Source organism: Opisthocomus hoazin, chromosome 2 (assembly GCF_030867145.1).
Source record: "Opisthocomus hoazin isolate bOpiHoa1 chromosome 2, bOpiHoa1.hap1, whole genome shotgun sequence".
NCBI classification, from domain to species: domain Eukaryota; kingdom Metazoa; phylum Chordata; class Aves; order Opisthocomiformes; family Opisthocomidae; genus Opisthocomus; species Opisthocomus hoazin.
Window position 1 is genome coordinate 17,335,215 of NC_134415.1, and position 21,868 is coordinate 17,357,082.

The following is a 21,868-nucleotide window of genomic DNA, read 5'->3' on the forward strand; positions in this document are numbered from 1 at the left end:
AAATCCTGACTTCTATTTGGGTTCACTTGCTTCACGGCTGCTGCTTTTTGCTTCTGCACAGGCACTGACAAGGGCTTTGCTGACATTGTCTAAAGCGAATATTGAGCTAGGAAACATCTGGAAAACAGGCAGGAGGTTGAAAGAGAGGTACAGCATAAGCAGGGACACTACAAACTGCTAGCACATGTTATGATCAGATCTTCTTGTTTCTTCACTCCTCTGCTGAGAATGCTACAAGCACACTTGTTAGTTACACACCTCAGGCAGCAACAGAAGTTACCTGTGAAGAACTGCACTAGGCGTTGGTTTTCAGCAACTGAACAGTCATCAATCTGGACCACTAAAAGCTTGCTCCAGACTCCTGGCAAACTGGTGGGGAAAATCTCATCGACTTCAGCGAGGTTTGGCTTCGGCTTCACAGAGAATAGTCTGAAACTGAAATTTCAGATGCATAAAACCCCACCCATGTGGTAACTACAGGGAAACTGGACTAAAATGGATAGATTTGAGCCTCAGTGAACAGACTGAATCACCCATTTAAATTAGCAAGCAGGAGAACTTTATTTTAAAAATTAAATCAAAACTTCTTTTCCATTTATCCTTTTTAATTATTTTCCCTGAAGAAAGGTTGATATTCGTCAGGCTGTAACCAGTAAGACCCCGTTGACTTAAAACCACATACAGCCTGCCTCCTAACTTTGGTCCTTACTGTTACCAGCAGACAGTTTCATCTACACGTATTTACTTACAGCTTTATATTATTTTATTAGGTCTCGATCATTACATTTTTCTATGCTTGAAAATGATGAATTATGCATTTTTTATTTGTTACAGAATGACTTTTTCTTTAGAATTGATTCATATCAGGCTGCATTTAGAATGAAATTTGAATCCACTAAAAACATCTAAAACCAATTTTACCAAACTCCTAGTATATTACTTAAATAAACCACCTTAACTGCAAAACAGAAAAGAAAGGAGGTTGTATCAGTGGCTAGTGGGTTAAACAGGTTGTTCCAGGACACCATATACCCCAACACTGTAGATCTGCTGGATCTTGTCATCTCATCCTCATTTTCTTCATAGACCAGAGGAGAAAAACAAGCTTGTCTGCTTTTTCCAAACCTCATTCAGTTTCTCAGCTTCGCATGAGCAAGTCATTGAACCTAAGTTGTTGAATAAACTGAAATGGAAAAAATAGTCGTCTTCTACTTACGGAAGAGCAATTGCTCTCAAAAGTGGGTTTAGCACTTACCAAGCTTTGGCTCCAGGCGCTTAGGCAGTGGTTTGGTTCAACTTTCTGAAACATTTTGGCAGGTAGCACTTAACGATATTTCAAGCAAAACAAGACAAAAAGAAACTTTTTATCAAATATGTTAACTTTCATTCCTAATATAGATGGCCATTGTTCCACACTTAATTTTAAATAGCTCTGTTTCAAAAGAGATAAAATGTATTTAACTTAAAAATTTTAAAATTATTAAGTCTGTCATTGACATTGTACGTTGTCTGTGATGGATGTTGAGAATAGTATGGGCCCTACCTTCCCTGTCCAGTGACCAGACTACTTCAAGTTGCCACTAGGAGACTCTGGGTGGCTTCGGCACCACAAGTCACTGCTCCAGAGACAAAGTTTCCAGCTGGGAATTACGAGCTCCCCCCAGGATGGACACAGCTGTCAGAACAGGCATGTCCCCCCATTCCTTTTATCCTCCTCCACCCACCCCTTTTTTTCCCGTTACTAGGGAAGTCTTTCCGTACCATTGCATGACTGGAGAAGAAACCTGGAAAATATGAGCAGAGCATAAATCAATGCTGAGATGCCTTCTCGGATTGGCAAGGCACCTGAAACAATAGCTCGAAGATCCTCCGCCCCTGGCCCCTCTGCCCGTCCCAGACAGGAGGTTGTAATCCTGTGGGAAAGAGGCAGCCTGTCCCTGCGGGACATGGTGGAAAAGGTTGACACACGCTGTCCTAAAAAGTCGTAATACTGTTCTGTTCTGTTGCCAGTTGGCATTAATTAGCTCACTACTGTCCTCTTTCTGAATCATCTTGACCAGTTAGTGATTTATACTTGGCATTTCCCTGGTAAAAGTTTTTCCACTCTAACTCAGCTTGAGTAAGACTCCTCTCTTCTTCACGCTGACTTCACTGAGGTGTCTCAAATTCCTGCTTCTGTCTCTCTTTATAGTAAATGCCATGGGAGAGGTGAATGGAGGACTTCGTGCCAGTAGCCTGTCTGCTACTCTTCCATCACCAGTGCTCAGTCCACGGTCTTGCCTGGTGGCAACAAACATGTCACCATTAAGAGGAATTGCTTTGGGGTCAGAGCATCCTAACCTCCAGCTTCAGTGGCTTCAGTGAGATGAATCTGTGTTATGCCAGCTGAGGATCTGTTCCTTCAGGAAAACAAGGCGCATCGGAAAGACCGCACAAGAAGGAAAAACAGGGTTTCTTAAAAGGTTAGCTAACACTGCTTTAGCTAAAGCCCACCACAGCCCAATTTCTGGAGGCTTATGGCACGTAAATCTTGGATTAACTCGATATTCAGTAGAGCTTTGCAGTCCACTCCTAACACTTTCCAGTTCAGTGTGAAGAACTGGGGCTCTCATGAGCCTCTTTTCAGCGTTTCTCCAAAACTCTGGATATCCTTCTCCAGTGTGGGATTTGCAGGAGACGCATTATTAGTGGGACATTAATCTGCTCCTCCACTGCAATGTGTGGGGAAGGGAATCTCTGATGGCCTCCTGTGACATTTAATCCCTGTTTCCTCCCTAGCATAACCTAGTGGAGACACCAATGTGCAGCCATTTCAGCCCAGACCCCAGTATTTAACCACTAGAAACATTCTGGTGTCAAGTGTTCGCAGATGTTTTTTAGTGGGAGAATATACCCTAGCTCCTAAATTAACTCAAGTAGATGAGGCAGTATGGAAAACCACTGCTGTCAGTCATTGCTCTCCAGAAGACTATACCCATCTCAGGAACCATGACAGAGGGAAAGCCAGAAGCTCAGTCTGTTAAGGAACCAGGGTGCCCGCATTTTTAATTTCCATGTTCACTCTCTTAATTTGTTCTAATGCCTGAGAGGTCTTCTGTTTGCAATTCAGTGTAGGCTTCTGGCTAGAAGAAACCATTAACCATGTCTGACTGCCTCCAAGCAGGATGGAAACAGAAAGGTATGGAGGGAAGATTAAGATCAAATCCCCAAACATAAAAGGAAATTTAAAGCAAAAAATTGAAAAGTGGAACGGCATGCTTCATCTCTATCATTGAGAAAATATTTTGCAATCCTGGAAAACTTAATAGCTTCTTTGGCATAATCTTTACGACCTTAAAGGGGTGATAAGGAGGGTAATAAAAAACTGTTTCTGAAAGGTTATGCGTTTTCCTAGTCAACTCAGTTTTTCCTTCTCACCTCCAAGGCTAACATTCAAAAGGAAGCTTGGCACATATGGGCTGTGTCGGAACTTGGAAGCTGTTTACTTAGCTTCTCCCAAGATACTACCTATGCAACCTTGCACAGCAGGGCAAGAAAGGGAGCCCTGTGGAGTGGCAACGGCGTCTGAAAAGTGGAGGGTGCATAACTCAAACTGCTCAAGTTTATTAAAACAAAATAGGTCAGTGGAATTGCCCAGAGGGTTACGTAAGGCGGAAAGTAGCACTCCACAGGAGAGGAGAAGGGAGCCTGCTAAAAGGCAAAGCCACTCCAGTTTGTTTATGGCCGGAGATAACTGCCTTGTGGTGTGTCTGTTCTCCGAAGCTGACAGAGTAAATCACACTCTTTATCTCCACAGCAGATGAGAATTTGGACTGGGCTGTTGTTCTGTGAGCTGCGGATTAAAGCAAATGGGGCTGATATTTATTATTATGACTAGCATTATTATTTTGTTCCTGTGCTCCTCGCACTTCAGTCTCCACGTAAGGAATTTCGTCACTCGCCATCAGTTTGCTTACAGGCAATGTCAGGGATCACAATAACAGTAAGGATAAAAGCTTGATCCATCTGAAAAGGGTGTATTAGAAAGGTGGGTTGGTGCTTGTGTACAGGCAAGGGAAACGGGCAAAGGTGCTCTGCGATTCTGCAGAGCAAAGCTGGGAGCTGACACTCTCATCCCAGCCCGGAGGTCAGCACAAAGGCCGGTATGAGACCTGGGAACGTGGAAGTACCCCGTGGCCGGCTGACACACCTGTCCCAGCACCACAACCTTCCTCTGTTCTGCCTGCTCCTCCTGGGCCAGAAATCCAGCTTCGTATCTTAAACACAGGGCAGGGACGGCCTCCTTGCAGAGATGCCAGGCACCCTGCAGCTCTCACATCTCGGTGAGGGTACCCTCAATTTCGTGTACCCAAATCCCAAGCCACTAGTGGCAGTATTCATCCTTCAGAACTGCAAGCCTGTTGTCCCTTTTCATGCCTCCTCCTTGGCTCCTGTGACACATTACCTCCTTCCTTTATGGAACCTTGGCTCAGTGACAGGGCAGACTGGCTTGCATTGAGAGCTCTCCTCAAAATCAGGCAGAACCCAGGGCTCACTGAAGATTATACAATCAGAGAACACCTGATCCCACAGAAAGTACCAACACTATTTTTCATGTTTTCAGGCCTGTAAGAACGAATGAGAGCTCTTTGCTTGTATTCAGACTGCCTGATCCAATCACACTTGCCACCTACTGAATGGGCCATAACCTAGGAAGCTTCTCAGCAGCTCCAGGAACAGGTCCCTGGGAGGAAACACGGACCACATGCCATTGAGCCATTTGCTGAGAGCTGGTCAGAGCAGCAAAGGAGCTGTTTCTTCCATGTGAAAATGTTGAATCATCAAACAACACATTTTTCATAGAGGTACATCAGTTTTCATGACATTTCCAGGCAAAAGTTTCCCTGACGCAGGACAGAAAGCAGGAGGTTATTTTTATTTTGAGGGAGGGCAGACTTGAAGGAGACAGATGGGGAAAAGAGGCTACAACCCTATTCAATCCAGTGGGCAAGGAACGTGACAGACAGTTCAAGTTTTGCTCTGCCTGATCCAGAACCAGGGCTGGAGCTGCTCAGCTGTGTGCTCTGAGCAAACACCTGCGTGCTGGAGAATAGCTGGAGGGGACAGGGGGGAAGGTGTCTCTCCCTGTGTAATTTTTGCAAGACATGTTTGAAAAGGCCTGGGTTCATCCCATGTCAGAATAGCAGTGCTGACACCCTGCAAACGTCTGTACATGCGGACTCGGCTCTCCCAGCCAGATCGATGGTTTGCATTGTCCTGCACTTCATCTGCATCCTTCTAGTGCACCAAGCAGCAGCGGCATCTGTGCCATACGCCAGGGTCACATCCCTCAAAGGACAATAATGCCCTGGGATAAGAGGCAAGCCCTCTCCTCCAGTCAGAGCACCAGTTCCCTTCCTTCTTGCGCAGAAACTTTCCTCTTTATCAGCCAAACTCTGCCACGCCAGTGTGGAGCAGGCTCTCGGCTGTGAGAGCGCTGGCTTCCTATGTGCTACGCCGACCTACCCTGGCTGAGGATCTGGGCCTCTGGAGCACAGCGAGGATGCTCCCGCCCCAGCACTCAGCCCTTTCTGGAACAAGCCCACAGAAGCACTGCAAGTTCCTATCCCGACCTGTCAGAAATGCGTCAAGCTGCTGCTGCAATATCCACCTGGCACACAAACCCTGCTCTTTAGGGCCACTTTCTTCCCCCGACAGGTCCAGCCCTGTCTTGTAGGCCCTTGCTGCTGGGTGAAATGCATTTTCTTTTGGCACACAGATGCCTTTGTTAGCTGCCTCTGCTCTTTTCCAGAGATCCTCCACAGCCCCCTGCAGCTCTCACTCCGAGCTCTCTTCCTTTTTGGTGCCCCTGCGAGTGTGGCCTTTTCTGGTTCATTTACACCAAAGCTCAATTCAAAAGGGACCTGATGTGTATTTTTTTTGGTGTGACAGGCTTTGGCAAAGCGGAAATCCTCCTCTGGTGTGGCAGTTCTGCTCTCCTAACAGGTAGCCATTTCCATGGCTAGTATGGGTATTCATTTCTCCTCGCGTGTGACTGGGAGCCTTAATTCCTGGGAGGGAAGAGCACAGCGTGACTTGTATGGTCCACAGTGTTACAGGCCTTTGAAACTCTGCTTTTTCTAGTCCTTCAGCTTCTCGCTGCCTCCAAGAGGCCAAAATTTAAAGCAGGTCTGTGCTCTAGTGAGTAACTGATGTAATTACGCTCGGCTGTTACAAGGGGAAGCTTTCACAAGAGGGGGAGGAGGTGGCCCCACGCCAGGAGGTGTGTCCCTGATGACAAGCCGCGGAGCCAATCGCAGCCCCGAAAGATCATCACATTCATACCAAAAAGAAAAGAAACCGCCCCAGGGTATTTATATTGAGGAAGGGAAAAAAAAAAAAAAAAGACTTGGCAAAGAAACGGCAAAAGAGACTGAGAACCTGCAACTTTGTTAACTGACTCTGCAGCTGAATTGAAAAAGGCCAGGCTGGTCCCCCTGCAAATCTTGCTTCCCATCCCCTCCCCTCTCTCGAAGCATCTCTGGAAATTTGTCTGTAAGCTGGAGTGAAAAGTTCAGCTGCCTGGAGTGGTCCTTCTCTCCTGCTGGCAGGCAGCCTCGCCAGCCAGGCCTGGGCCGAGCTGCTCCTCGGACGGGGCACGGCGGGCGAGCCCCAGCAGGCAGGGTGGCCACGGTCGCCTCCGCGGTCTCCGGCACCAGCCGGACTGGCCAGGAGCCCCAGCGATTAATAATGACCTTCACAGCACCCAGCGCTCCGGCGTGGGCTCCCAGCTCCCCGTATCTGTCTTAAAAACCCGGGGCAAGAGAAGGCAGGTTTAGCTTTAACCAGGGGGTAAACGGTCAGCGTTTGCAAACGCTGAGCCACCGCAAACCGGCCAGCCGCAGGTGACTTATTCCGCTTGCACAAGAGGGCCAAAGGATGCGGGGGGCCCGCCGGGCCGGGGCCTGGGCCTGGGCCGGGCCGGGCCGGGGCGGCGAGGCGAGGCGAGGCGCGGGGCTGCCCCGCCACCTGCCGGCAGCAGGCGCTCCGTGCGAGGGGGCCTGCGTGGGACAATCCCACCCGCGAACATCCCCCCCGCCCCCCCCGATCCGCAGGCCCTGCCGGGGCCCGGGGCCGGAGGGGCGGGGGTGGGCCCTCCGGGGAGGGAAGGCAGGGCTCGGCGCTGCCCCCGGGAACGGGACCCCGGCCTGCCCCGCCTGCGAGGCGCGCTCGGCCGCCGCGTAGGCCCTGGCCATCGAGGGCCGGGGTCAGAGCCCGCGGGCCCCCAGGGCTCTCCCTGAGCCTGAGCCGGGGGCTGCGGAGCTGCCAGCCGAGGACCGAGGCGCTGGGGCAAGCGGTGGCCTGGCAGGGGCACTGCCCTCCTCACACTGCCCAGGCTGCGCGGGGGGAGAAGTCGGAGCTTCGCTCCGCGGCCGTTGCTCGTGCTGTGCCGGCAGCCCTGGCTCTTTGTTCCCTCTCCTCCCCACCTCCCGTACAATCGTCCGACTGTTCCAGGCACGCACGGCTCTGGCCAGGCCGCCCCTCCCCTTGCAAAAAACACGAGACCGCAGAAACTCCTCTCCCATCTGCATCCGAGGAAGGACGGGGAGGAGACCTTTCCCAGGCGGTACAGGGCTTTCGGGGGCATTTCTCCACGGGGCTGGAGTATCCCGCTGGCTCCGACCCAGGCAACGGGTTTCTGTTGCCAGCTGACCACTCTCTGGTGTCCACGCTGCGTGGTCGTCCTGGGGTGGGCAACAGGGCTTCTGCTGAAGCACCGAAAGGCTTGCGGGTGGGTGCGGGGGAGAGCAGAACGGGTGCTTCCAGGCGGGGGCTTTCAGCCCAGCCAGAGGCCTCGGGGGCTAACGGCAGTGCCCTCTTTGCCAGGGCCGACGGCCCCAGTAGAAATAGGTGGGCTCAGCCCAGGGGTGCCCATCTTGTAGCAGCTCAGGAGAGAGCCTGCGTTGTGGGACAGCCATGCCAGACATCAGGGTTGCTGTCACAGCCACTCAGCCTTTGTCCAGGGTGGTTCTCTGACCATTGCCTCCCTTCCCGGCTCTGCAGTCCCTTCTCTCCCTTCCCACTAGACTTTCAAGCTGCCTCCCTTTAGCATCGCTCCCCCCCTTCTCCTCACCCTAGGACTACAGCTCACTCCCCTTCTCGCTAAAGACCACCCATTGCCATGGTAACATTGCCTCTTACAAAGTTGTCAAGCAGACACAAAGATATGTTTCTCTCCTGCTTTACAGCCCCCCTCCCTTCCATCCCAGTTAATAGGCCAGGACTTTGCTTGTAGGGAGGAGGTGGAGGGCTCTTGCATTTCATTTTCATTGTGGAGGGAGAGGTTATTCCAACCCCTTTGCTCTGCAAGTGCTGAAGCCTGTGGCCACCGGAGGGAAAGAGCTGTCATTCATGGACCACCTGAAAGCCCTTGAGGGCAGTGGTGCCACAGGCCGATACTGGTAGTGCAGATACTGGTAACACTGGCCCTGCACAGGGAAACAGCGTCTCCTGGTTAGAGGGGACAGGCCCGTGGAAGACTTAAATCAGCAGAACAGAGTACCTCTGCCATGATTCTGTTCTGCTGCTGCCTCCCCGAGCAGCTCTGGTTCTACTCCCAAAACGATTTCTTCAGCTCATGGAGATGTAGCTAACTGGCCTGTCTCCAGCACTGCTGGCACCCCTTGCTGCCACAGCTACACCAGGAGTAGCGTTCTTACTACTGACACAGCAGTACCAGCACTGTCTAATTTAATACTACCCGGGACACACCCACGGTTCACTGCAGCTCTGCCTATGGCTGCATTGTAGACAACAGCTTCTACTCGTCAGTCTTTTGTTGACTTTTCATTCCCTTCCCTTCTGTTACACACATCTCTCTGCTCGCTTGCTGGATCTGCCCTAGGCCTTTGCAACTCTGAATAAAACCTTTCCTTCACTCTCCTTCTCATGGCTTTTCTGCTCTTTCGCTTTGGCCATGATGTTCTTTCTACTTGAAACCAGTGAAGGATCTCCCACATCTCCTTGTCTGTCAGTCTGGTCCCTCCCAATTTATCACTTTTATTGTATAGTTGCTATACCAGCCTGTCACATCTTCTCTTACCTTCCTTTTCCAAAAGCCTTCACCTCTTCCACAGACTCCCCTCCCCTGAGTTACGTTACTACCTTCACCACTGAACTTTCTGCCCTGACCAGTCTCTGCTTCACCCCTCCAACACGTTTGTCTAGAGCAGGGTTTGTAGTTACAGTGCAAAGCCTCGGGCCACTCTGCTGGTGTCAAAGGACTGTGACTTGCCACATGCTACTGCAGTGCGTCTGTGCTGAGCTTTTGCGCCACAGCTGTGTAGCAGAGCTTGGTGTGAACATCAGGAGCTGTTTGCAAGTGTGCTGCTGAAACTGCTGACTGCCCCAAAGCGGGAGTACATTTACAGCACCTGAGAACTGGCTTTGAACATTCATATTCAAAGCAAAGGTGTTAAAATAAAATAAAATTTAAAAGAGGTTGCTGCCCTAAGGAGAAGAAGGAATGGTATCAATAATGTTTATGCTTTGGCAAACCTGAGAGACAAAAAGGCACATAAAGGAAAGGAATTTAATTTCCTAGTATCTTTTGCAGCAAATGGGAGAATCTGAGAGGAAACTAGAACTGGTGCCACTAAAATGAAGAAAAGTAATAGAAACTGTTCGTGATATACACATCTGGACACATCCCAATATAAGCAACAATTTCAATAAAATAAACATAAACACGTAGGCTATTCCAGTCTTTAATTATCTTTGACAAACTCCACTGTCAAAGTCCCTCTGACCAACTGCAAATTGTGCATCCTCCTGGGCATGATTGAGAATTAGGAGGAAAATTATTGTAAATCAGGCTGTAGCAACAATGGACTTTCCCAGAGGCTGAGAAAAGTCCACAGAGAGGAAAATCTGCCAAGCCAGAAGTGCGAAGGCACCCCTGACCCTGCTGCTCTCGTCCCTACGTGTTCCTTCCCCAGTAGGGAAAATTAAACTCAGCAACACCCATGACAATCACCAGGGTCAAATCCAAACATGCATTTTGTTTGCAAGTCAGAGCTTGGCCTAAATCCTTCTATGGTCCACCCATGTTCCAGCCATTGTTCTAGTGCAAACATTTACCAGCGCTCTGCTCTAGTCTTCTGCTTATTCTCATGGTCCTTTTCTCTAACTTCTTTCCATTCCATTTTTTCCTGGAGATCTTGCCAGCACTCCACCACACTATGTCAGGAGCATCCACTCCATGCTAATTTTGCAGTCATGATCCTTTCATTAATGTCTGGTCTCCTCCCCTCTGGCACGAAGGCTGGAGCCTTGGCCTTCCTGCAAAACTCAGGCATTGCCATGCCAGTTCACCTCTACCAGGGAGTGCACCTCCCATGGGATCTTACTGGAATACTATGACTTGGGTGCAGAGTTCTGGTGAACACCTTCTACCCTCCCTGTAGTCACAGGACAAATACATACCTCTACAAAAAGCAAGACAGACCTTAAGTGACCTGGATGTTTCTCTGGATGTTCATCTCTCCCCACTGACTGTAGAGGAAGGCCAAGGCCTTATGAGCCCCCCATCTTGGGTTAAGTGGAATGAATTTGAGTCCTTCTGGACACTGTGTTATTTTCCCATTGTGGCTTTTCTTCCTCCCTAATAACAGAGAAGTCACAATCCCATGAGAAAAGCCTCCCAAGAAACAGGATACCCTTTTCCCCCATCCATATGCCACTGTTGGGCTCTCTAGCCTAGCTAGACCTCAGGCTGCTGTTCTCCCAGGGCAGTGAGGTTTGCCATGTTCAGCTGTAGCTACTGATTTTTAGGCAGGACATACAGGTCCTGTACTTAATCCAGGTGGGTTCTGTTCCTCCACTCCTTAGCTGTAGATTCCTTGAAGTAATCCGTATTGCGCCATACTCCTAGGATATTTCTCCTGTGCAGGTAGGACAAGCCTACATCTTGCAGCCTCAGCCTGCATGTCACAGGCCTCTTCATCAGCTAGGATGAACCAGTGCAGTTCCAGTGCCTCCAGAGAGGCTACCCCTATCTACACCAGTTAAGGGGTCAGCCCCTTTGAGGCAATGTCAGCCCTGAACTACATAGCACGTATCTCCTGGGCTGCTTGGAAGGATCACAGTCCTTGGGCTGCCTTCCTCACTTCTGATGCCTTGTGAAATTGTTATGGCTGGAGGAAAAGTCACTGTTATGAAAAGACACTTACTACTAACAATATTCTTTCTAGCTTTGACATGTTTTGCCTCATCCTAATGTTGCTCCTCCAAGTTCCCAGCCATGGCAAGATGTGTTGGTCCCTTCTCTCAGCCTTTTCAGAGCTACCCTGGGAATCTGCAGACCTGCTGGGTAAGCAGCAGCATAAAACATTCAGCCATCACTAGGTGAAGAAGTCTGTCATGCTCTGCGGGAGGGAAACCATTCAGCTTGTGTGTGGTGGCACCCTCACGCATGGAGAGGCTGCACATCCAGCACAGGAAAACCTGCGCAGAAGAGCAGTGTTAAAAGGCCAGTGACTACTGCTCCTTTTCCATATCACCTCCTCCTATCCTGTATCACTGACTTCCCCAGAGCTGCCCCTCCTCTCTACCTTTCCTTCTCCTCTTATGCACAGACCAGCAAAGGCAGTGGACTGTCCGAGAGTTAATTCAGTAAATTGATCCTGTGGGCTAGGTCAGATTGTACCTGTTTCCTGAGAACAATTTTTATTGTCTTGTAAAATAATCATTTGGCTTGTACTGAGCTCAGTGGCTGGTACATCTCTGAGCAGCACGAAAAGATTTCAAGGTCAGGATGTGATACTTGTGATACTGCTTCTTCTGTGCTCCTTTTCATGCTGCAAGAGGCCATAAGATCCTGTTTGTTCCCAGGCATAATCTCTTCAAATAGCTCATTAGAAATTATATAGAAAATGGAGAGTTTTCTGGAGGTTCACAGCAGAAGAGTAAGGAGCAACAGAACAAGTTGTAGCAACAGAAAATATTATTAGATCTTAGGAAACATTTTTTCACAAGGAGGGTGGTCAAACACTGGAACATGCTGTCCAGAGATTGTGTAATGCCCAGCCCTGCAGATCTGCAGAGCTCGACTGGACAAAGCCCTGAGCAACTTGATCTGTCTCTGAAGGTGGATCTGACATAAAGATTGACCATGCTTTGAGCAAAGGCTTGGACCAGGTGACCTTCAGAGGGGCCTTCTAACCTATTATATGAGTTATGAATCTGTAATTGCAGGAGCCAGCTGTACTTCCGTTTGTCACAGTCCGCTACGCAGCATCCTGCAGCAACTTCAAAATCTTCTCTGCCAGTGCATGCTGTCTTGGTGTCGAATCACTTGGGGAGCCTCATCAGAGCAGCCCAGCTGACTCTCAGAAAAGTGGAAGCATAAGAGACTGCTCTGACAGTCTCCGCTGCACAGCCTCAAACCACCTGAACAGCCCACCGCAGGGTCTGATGGAGCCTGGATCGACAGCCGTCCTGCACAGGGAAGCACCATGTGGGTCATGCTGCCCATACAGGCACGTCTCTTCAAATGCATGATGCTACCATCCCTGGCTCCATGGTATTCATTCCCCTGGATGACCATGCTCCCCACGCACAGCAGAAGGCTTGCTAGAAAACAGAATGAAATCGCTGAATTAACACAAATATATAAATTACTGTCCCTCTCCTATGCCAGGACACTTGCAAAGCATTTAGATAAGATCATCTTCTGTTGAACTCCTGTGGCAGTGTAGTGTTGTAGATACACCTAGAGGCTCCTCCTCACAGGAAAGAAGCAGCCAACACATGTGACATCAGGTCCCAGAGCCACCTCAACACTCTCAGGATTATTTTGGAGGGAGACTCCCCGATGGTCAGAAAGGAGAGGCAAAAGGCGAAGGCTGAGCGCCTCATAAGCGTCTGCTGGCCATGTAGAAAATCCCTTTAGGGTTGCTCTTTACTGTTGCCTAAATCAACTCCTCTTTGATATTCCTACTCTTCAAAAAGAAGCCAGATCATCCAAGAGAGTGATGATAGCATACATCCCAATGTGCCTAGGTTTTGGCATCCCTTAGCATCGCCTTTTGCTTAGGTTGCCACGCTGCAGAAAGAAATTGCTGCCCTCTCTTCAGTGTCTCCAAGCTCATGCCTCTGGGAGCAGTGGTAGAAGAGCCAGGCAGGGAGTGGTAGAGGCTTCAGAGGTGCCTTTGGTGTGGGAAGCAGCTACCATTTGGGGTTTGGATATGGACCATTACATGCAGATGAACACATGTGTATGTATTTATATGTACATCCCATTTCCCACCCATCAGCATGCAGTATGTTTTCCCACCACACTCCACATCCTCCTGGAAATTGTGTGTGCCGCTGAGCAAGCAGTACATCCCCAAATGAACTCACATTGGCGACTGGTAGAGGGACAGAAACACCTAGCTGGCTTTCTCCACAGAAATTGCCATTCAGCCACTGGCTTCTCAATCTGATCCCCAGGGAGATTTATAAAATACCTTCAAAGCATGAGCTGGGAGCCAGAATTCACAGTCCCTCTGGATGGTAAAACTCAAGGACTCAGTAAATACACTGTTTTATGACACAGTACTGCTTATTCCTCACTACTTCCCATCCCTCACCCTTTCACAGGCACTAACCACCTTTTTCTCAAACTGCCCAGCTGATTACCAAAACCAAAATAAACTCAAAACATTTGTTCTCAGCCTGTGCTTAGCAGGAGCTTGCTGGTTTTGGTTCCAAATTTAAAAGGAGGCTTTTTTGCCTGAAAGTTTTGTCAATTTATTCGCGCTATGTCATTTAGTCAAAAGAAATTGCCCCTGCCTGCCAGCCTTATCTGCCTCATAGCTCTTAGGGCTTGGTGGTTGCAGCAGTGTTATTGCTAGTGTCACGGAGCAGCTGTGCTCACCAGAGGAGCCAATGTGACTCATCTGCTGAAGGCGGCAGATGATTGAAGAAAACCCTAAATTCATGATGAGGGCCAAAACTGTAACACAGACGGAGATGCGAACACATAACGACAAGGCAGCAGGTGACCAGGGCGAAGGAACTGTGTGCACATCGTATAACTTGGGAAAACATATCCCGCGTGGTGGGAAGTGCTTCAGAAACAAAGGCGCTAAGCCTTTTCCATCCAGCCCTCCCCCAGCTAAACTGACTGTGATGGGAAAAGAAGATGACACAAATGGCCAGAAAAAAAGGAAATGGTCTCTTGGATGCTGTGAGGGTGGAGAATAAATAAGAGCAGCTGAAAGTGCTGCCGCGGGAGATCTGAAGTAGCATTACAGGGGCTGGGTAGGATAAATGAGCTGACTGGATTGTTAGTGCTGTGGGATGCAGTCTATTTAGATGCGACAGAGATCGGAGTGGGGATGATACTTCCCATTCAGGGCCTTTCCACGTGCCGTGGAATATCAGCAGATACTAACGGGAAGTTTAAAGGCTAGAGTGAGATGAGCACACACATGCACATGTAATAAAGCAAGAGAAAAATCAGAGTTGGTGTCTTCTGTGAGCATGCACAGCCCAAGAAAGAAATCAGTAAATTCCTGCCTAGTCACACAACACTAATGGCAAGGTCCCAGTGCTTGGTAGTCATGGAGGATTTTGATTACAGTTCCCACATGTCTGCTGGGAAATGCACAGTGCTAAACACCAGCCAGCAGGGACTTTCTCAAAGAGCTTCAATACCATTTTCTGATTCAAAGCACTGGAGAGACGTGTGAGGCTGATAGCTCAGTAAACCAGTAATGGGATATGGAGCCTTTCACCTCGAGGTCACCTTCTAGTGACCCATGGTTATTACCATCTGATTGCTGTTGCCTGTGCGAAATGAGGTGAGGAGCTTGGACCAGTTCCTCATGGCCAAGTGCCTCTATTGCACAAAACCCACCGCTGCAATTGGTGCTAATTGGCCCCCCTGGTCACCAGCCTCCGCGGAAGGACAGGGCACCCTGGCTCCCAGCTCCCTTCTGGGGGGCATCCCTGGCGAGGCATCAGCCCACACGGCTGGAGCTCGGGTGGTTGGGTGGGCTGCAGCTCTGAGAGGGTCCTTTCCTGGCGGGGAAGGGTCTCTGGGAGGAGGGCGATTCCTCTGCGCAGGGAAGGATTAGGAAGGGCCGTCTCCTTTAAGAAAGGGAGAAGCCCCCCTTTCAGCAGGCTCTCCCAGCTGACGCACAATGGCATGCCACCTCCTCGCCTGCACAGAAATGATAATCAGAGGTTCAGCAAACAGGAGAGAAAGGGAGCTGCTCTCTGCCCTCCCGCCCCCCCATCGCATGACTCGTGTCACACGAGATGAGGTGGCAGATGGGTCGTCAGGGCCGCATTGGCTTTTTTAACCCCTTCCTCCCCCTCCCAGCCCGCTCCCAGAGGGGTGTGTAGGGGGACCGGCAGAGGGAGGAAGTCCTGCTCCACGGGCTGGTTTTGCCGTGGCGAGGAGTCCAAGCTGTTTGTATGGAGGGCCATTCTGTGTCGTGTCAGTACCACAGCATTAAACCAGTTGCTTGTTTAAAAGATAGTATCTATGCTGATGTATTTGGATCCACCCCATCTCAGTCAGCAGCTCTTCCCGGCTCCGATGTCCAGACAGGGGAGATGTATCCGAAAGGGATGCAGGGAGTCAGCACATCACCGCAGGATGGGAAAAAACAGGATGAAAGCGCCTTCCTGTCCAGGGGCTTCATCCGCTTTACTTTATGGGCATTATTCGCAAAGGCTGACAGGGAAAAGCTCCTTCTCTCCCCCTCCACCTCAGCACCGGCTGCCAGCATTTTCTTAGCCAAGTAAATTTCATTGGCCCAACTCCCACGAGGGAGTGCTACGCCTGGTACAGGGGCAAAGCCTGTGTGATTCCTCAGGGTCTTTCGCCACCCGTTTTCTTCCAGGATGCTCTGAACTCCAGCAACTTGAGGAATGGCTGTGGGAGGCTACACCTACCTGGTACCTGCCTGTCTTTAGTGGCTTCTTTTTTCCAGCTGTGATATACACTGTCAAAAAAGAAAGAGCCTGGAAATCCAAGCTGAGCTCTGCTGCTGATTACATTGCTTCAGTCCTATCCCATTACCTCTGGTCTACAAGGACCTGGAGTTATGCCACTGTTTATTACCAGGCATTATTAGCAATAAAAGTTCCTGGTGCAAAGGTTAAAGGGGAGTTGGGGCATCTTCAATGAATTCTGTGGCATTTCCAGCACTCTTTCGGAGTGTGGTGTTGTTAGTCTGTTGTGTCACATTGATTATATACGTGCTGGTTGTACTCGATCCCTTTGGCACATTTTAAAAGGCCACATCGTGGAGAGTGACACTGCTCAGGAGGAGACCATGTGTGCTCTGAGCATGCAACCAGTGCTTTGCTTCTGGAGACGTGTTCGGTATATCACCCTGAGCCGTGGTTTCACAATGCCAGTGCCATCCAGAACTGCACAGCTTTACTGTTGCCTTTGCCCCTGCCTTGCAGCCTCCCCACTAGCCTAGCCCTGGCCCCTCAACTCTGCCCTGCACCTTACTCCTGCCCCTCAGCCCCTGCTACGCCTTTCTTCCAGCTCTGCCAAAGCCTTTTTCTCTCTAGTGCTGTAATTTTATTCAACTGCAAATTCTTAATCTTTACTAACTGCAGTGGCCCTGTCTCTTGTGCCATCTTCCACAAGAAATACCCAGCTGACACTGAACAAAAAATACTCCTGTAAAGTGTCTGCTTAGAAGTAGACACTCAGTAGCACAGTGTCGGGGTCAGCAATCTCTGAAGGGCCGCGTGCCGCACTGCAGTTTCCTACCCTGAGTTACTGCGAGCACGCAGTTAATCAGTGGCATCTTGCCCTCTGTGGGAAGCGGCGGGTGCCGAGCTCCAGCTAAATGCTGAAATGAGAAGAATCTGGGGGCCCTGATCTCTCACGGAGACAAGTTCAGAGTGCTGCGGGCAAAGGTTGCTGCTCACTGTGTTTGACAGCCTGCCGGCAGACTGCCCCTGCTGCCTCCCACCAGGAAAGGACTTTCTTGCTCACCCACCCCTCACTTTTGCTTTCCACACCTGATGCTGTCATGAGATGCTGTATACTGAAAAGCTGCTCCAGTCTGGGCAGGAGGAACCAGCAAGATTTTGCTGTGATCCAGGACTCAACGATGGTGTCTGCACATACAAGATGTGTAACTTGCTTTCTTTCTCCATGCCCAGCTTCCCAGAGGTCAACAAGCAGAATTTAGGAAAGCAGAGCCTGTTCTTCACCCTTAAAAATTTCCTAGATCTAAGCCAGTATGATCCTGATGCAGTGAGCAACACTATTAACAGCCGTGGGTTTTCCAGAACCCCACCCAACCATCCATTTAACACGCCAGTGGCATTCCTTCCCTTGTAAAAATAGTCATTGCCAGTGTTTCCAATCCAGAAAAGTACTGTGAATTCAGGGGTCCCACCAGAGTCACCTGACCTCTTCAGGAATCTCCACGGACCTCCGTGGCCACTGGACTGTGCTCTGCATGAGCCAGAGTCCTGTGCTTAAGGAAAATATGGTGCTCTGTCTGCTCTTTCCCCCTTGCATTTGGGAAAAAGCCCATTTGGGTTGACGAAATCTGCAGACTAGCTCCAGCTGCACTTAGGGTTTTCAGTCCGTTTTCTGCTCATGCAGCTTCTCCATGAGAACTGCAAGACCCTGTCAGACCATGCCGTGCCTCAAGTCAGAGCTGGAGTCAGGCTTGACTGCTTCAAGCCTCCCGTGCTGCTGTGCGGAGCGAGGCCAGGCTGGAAGGCAGCTCGGACAGTTCGGCACCAGGGGTCAGGGGCGGACCTGGGGGCTCACCGGAGGCATAGGGTGCCCTGGGTACAGGCCGAGGCAGCCCCAGGCTTGCAGGAGAGGGGAAGGAGCAGAGGCTTTCCGCTGGGCGCAGGTGTGGGTGATGGCGACATTGCAGGAGCTTGAGCCGTGCAGCCGCATGGGAAAGCCTTGCTATTGTTCTCTGGTGACTAGAAGAGCCCCTGAAACACATGTGCCAAGACCCAGGCTCTTCGGGACACAGATCGCTGTGCAGATTTGAGCTGATCAGCAACACTCGTTGTCTCCCACCCTCCTCCCCGTCCTGCTGTACATGTGTTTCAAAGGACAATTACATTTGTATTTTACAAAATACACTGCTCGTAAGAGGAGAGGAAGCCACCACTCTCCCTGCCCCCACTCCTCCGGGCCCCCGTTAAGTCTGTTTGCCTGTGATTTCTTCCAACTGACAGAGCCAGTCTGTCAGCAGTTAAGTTAAACAGAGCTTGTCCTGTAATAACCCCGTTCAGGCTGCTAATTGGTACCAGCACCTAGCCCCTGCCTGCTCCTCGCCGCTGGCAGGGCTTGGCTCTGCAGTGCTCCTGCAGCAACCCTGCTTGGGTCAGCGAGAGAAGGGATGTCATCTGCCGGCCCTTGCTCTGGGACAGAGACTTTCCAGTCAGGGCACCAGTGGCAGTGGCGGGGAGACATGAGCAAGGACGGGAAGGAGCTTTGCCAGAGAAAGCAATGACCACGTCCCTGAATACGCTCTGTTCCCCGCTGCTGTAATTGAAGACAGCAGTTGCTCTGCCTGGTCTGGCCACAAAGTCATCCTAATCCTCTCCTTATGACATCACAGCATGTTGCTGTGGAAACAGTGATGACATCGCCACAGCAACATATGGCTTCACAGCGGGGAGGGGAGGCAAGGTACCACGCGAGTTGGACGCAGCTACACAGTGTTGTTTGAACATTAGACCTTCGCAAGGTCCCATGAGGTGCCCAGCTTCCCTGGAGATGTAGCTATCACTGCTACCAAAATGCCTCAGGGCTATCTAATAACACACAGCCCTCGTACAGCACCATGCACTACGAACAATTCAAGTCAAGCAACAGGTGAAAATAAAGATCCTGGGAAGGACTGCATTTGCAGTGCTGCCCTGTCCCTTGGAGAACCCAGATGACGGGGCAGTTTCTGCAGTCAAAGTCAGAGAAGGTTTGTTGTTTGGTGCTCATAGTGCCTAGGTTCAAATCCTTTGGATGACCTGTGGGAGCAGGATACTGTTTCACCTCAATAAGAAACTGTATTTTACTGCTTAAGGTACTTATAGGCATCACATTTCAGTCCCCTGCACAAAATAGGCAGAACAATTTTTGCAGTCGTTCGCCTCTTGCTCATCTGCTCAGCGATCAGCAACACCCACTATTTGCAAGGACCCACCCCCACTAACACACATTGGATTTCAAATATTTGCTGTCAAGTTACAGGACAAACCAAAACAGAAAAAAAAATAAAGAGAGAGCTGATGGGATTTTTTTCATCGATTAGATCAACAAACAAATGCAAGGAGAGCACAACTTCATAGTGAGTGCAGTTCAAGGAAAAGAATGAGAAGGCTGAATCTGACAGGCTCCTCATTGTGAAGTATTTGCGCCACTCCTATTATTATTATTCGTTGCTTGTTGTACATTTCCAAAGCAGTTAACTCATTAACCCTCACAGGGCCCATGGGAGGTAAGACATCATTACCCATTAAGCAAAAGCCCTGGTTGTCAATGGTGCCAGAAGTTTTGGTTGCAGGGAGGCTGCCAGAGAATAGGATGCTCTGAACTGTTGGGAGGGCTCTGCTGGGGTGGCACAATAGCTTAGAAATTCTTCTCATTTTGGCTGTATCCAGGGTCAAACCGGTCCACCTGCTGCCCAGGCCTCCCTGCAGAAGTACTTCCAGGCAGTGAAGAAACGATCTGTGCCTGCATCCTGCTCTGAAGGCCTTCGGTCTGATCCTGAGGGAGTGGTCTCAGGCCCCAGACACACCAAGGAGTGTCTGTCAGGCCTGATGCTGATCCCAGTAACTCCTGGGAATGACAGGAGCATAGGGTCTTTATCCTGGATCCTGACACATCTTTGTGTTGGCTCTCCATGAGAGCAACTGGAAGAGCATCTTCATGCACCGAGGGGACCCTGCACACCCTGCACACCCTGCCAAGGGGTCTTGGCCCCACAGATCAGATGAGGAACATGGCGTGCCGTTTCCAACCAGCGTTATTCAAAGGCCGGGCTCCAAGATCCCACCCTGCACGTATTCTTGGGAGGAAACAGAAATTTCTCTTTTCACTGCCCAAGCGCCTAGGAGTGTGTTTATGCAGCCCCCTCTGCAAGAACAGAGTTTGGTGCTGCTCACCAAGCCACCCTCGTCCCCATTAGGCTGGGCTCCAAGCTTCCTGGCTGCCTGCTCCTCGGCCCTGGAGCTATCCATGGTTTGTGCAACACGCCAAGTTCTCCCAGCCTTGCTCGTTGCAAACATCTGATTTCACGCATGGTTCCAACTCCAGCGCTGTAGCATGTAAATCATCCCGTGCACGTCACACAATTGTTCAGCTCAGATCAAGCAGCCCCAGCTTTCTCCCAGCTTTGAAAAGATGATAATGATCCCTCTGTGCTGCTTGGTGGTGTGGGGACACAGCCTGGGCTCTCTGAAGGAAACAGCATGCTTGTGAGCATTGCTAGACATTAGGTGGGACCCACCTGGGAGACACCACTCCAGAGGTGGCTGCATTTTTGTATCACAGTGCATTTGAGATGTGTGCTGGGATCCTTAGGAATGACAGACACCCCAACTGTGGATAAGGTGAATTATTTGTTGCAATTACTTAACCAGCTTCTTAACTGAAGGAATTTTAGGAATCTGTGCTCAGGGGAGAAAGCTCAGAAATGGGAGATGTACCCTGGAGCTCCAGGGATTAGAAGAGAAACTTGATGAATTTAGGAGCTGGCAAAGCCCTACTGGTGTGAGAAACTGTTCAGAAGAGTCCCCAGCCAGCTGCAGCATCTCCACACTGAAGTGGTCAACAACCTCTGTGGTTGGACCAGAGGGAAAACAGCAGTCTGGGAAGCCCAAAGCTTTTGGATCTGCGGGGCAGAAGTTACACAACCAGCCTTTTCCATGTCTCTGAGCTAGTGGAGTAGTATTAGGTGACCTTGATATGAAAGAGCAGTGAGAACTTGCAAGCCAAATGGTTCTCGTTAGTGCTTAATTTTCTTGGTGTGAGGGATAAAAGCACAGAAAGGGCTAAAGCAGCTCCCAGCATTTGGGTGGAGGGGAGGGGAATGACTACAGAGGATCACCCTTTCCCCAGGCAGTGACTCTAGAGCTTAGCACGACCCTGCAGCAGGGAAAGGGGGAACTGCAAGACATATGCTGAGCTTGGCAGTAAGTCTAAGAGTCTGCTCCCAACCAAAAAAAGGAGCTTAGAGATGGGGGCAGAGAGAGAGAGAGACCTGCCAAACTGAGAAGCAGGACTGGGGGAGAGGAGTGCTCCAGCAGCCTGTAGATGCAGTAGGTTGGGTGTACAGCAGCGTGAGAGCATTAATGTGGGCTGCAGAGAGGGTGTTTCAAGCCAGAGCAAAAAATACTCCACAGCCTCTCTGGCAGCTGGGGAGAAGAGGTTCCAAGACCAAAAGACCACATTGTGGCTTTATGGGGTGATGGTGGTGTGGAGTCCTTGGGCTGTACTGCATCCCCCCGCTGCTGTCCCAGGCTGAGTGCCTGGCACCACATTTTCCAGCCTTCGTGAGCTAAACAGGGAGAGATTGGGCAACAAGGGCATGAATACACTGGCTGTGCTTTGAAAAGCTGCATGAACAGGGCATTTCTAGAGCTTGTGGGCTCGTAGGGGTTTCCTGATTTTCTGAAGATTCCTCAGGAAAACTGGTATGCCTAGGCTTAGAGCTGAGATAGCAGCAGCTGATGTCCCAGTGCTGTTTCAAGACCTCTTCCTTTAAGTATCTGGACCAGCATTGAATATAACCAGCTCGGAAGCATAAAAAAAAAAATATGGGAGAACTCTTGCACCAATTTTCTGGCATTTTAAGAGCCATCAGCCTACTATCAAGTCAGTGGAGCACTACTG